Source organism: Dichomitus squalens, assembly GCF_000275845.1.
Source record: "Dichomitus squalens LYAD-421 SS1 unplaced genomic scaffold DICSQscaffold_20, whole genome shotgun sequence".
Classification (NCBI taxonomy): domain Eukaryota; kingdom Fungi; phylum Basidiomycota; class Agaricomycetes; order Polyporales; family Polyporaceae; genus Dichomitus; species Dichomitus squalens.
This window is the reverse complement of record NW_006766902.1, coordinates 520,213-520,820: the sequence shown is the minus strand read 5'-3', so window position 1 is coordinate 520,820 and position 608 is coordinate 520,213.

Genomic DNA, 608 nt, shown 5'->3' with positions numbered 1-608 from the left:
TAACCCTAACCCTAACCCTAACCCTAACCCTAACCCTAACCCTAACCCTAACCCTAACCCTAACCCTAACCCTAACCCTAACCCTAACCCTAACCCTAACCCTAACCCTAACCCTAACCCTAACGCTAACCCGAACCCTAACCGGAACCCTAAACCCTGAACCCTAACATTAGTACTAGGGCGCTTGAGTCACGTGTCTAACAGCATGTGACATCAAGTCAGGTGCGTCTCCACTCTTCCATCTTTGATAAGATAAGGATAAGGGCGGACTATCTTATCTAAGCGCTACACGCACTTAGAGATGCGATAAGATTAAGTCCGATCGGTGATTAGTAAGTAAGTAATCATGATGACATAGTCCGATCGGACTTAGTCATTATCGGAACAAAGCTCCGGCCGCGTTCGGCATCGTAAGCATAATTGACCTTATCTCCTGTGCCGTCGGATAGACAGACGGCAAAGAGATAAGCACTTCCCGAAAGGGATGCACTAAGCAGAGTCCTGATGAGCTATAAAAGGCGAAACGGGACGGGACGTTGTAGCACACAACGCCCCCGTTGACTCAGCTCGCCTAACCCACCCTCAACCCTAACCGGTCGATCTCACCT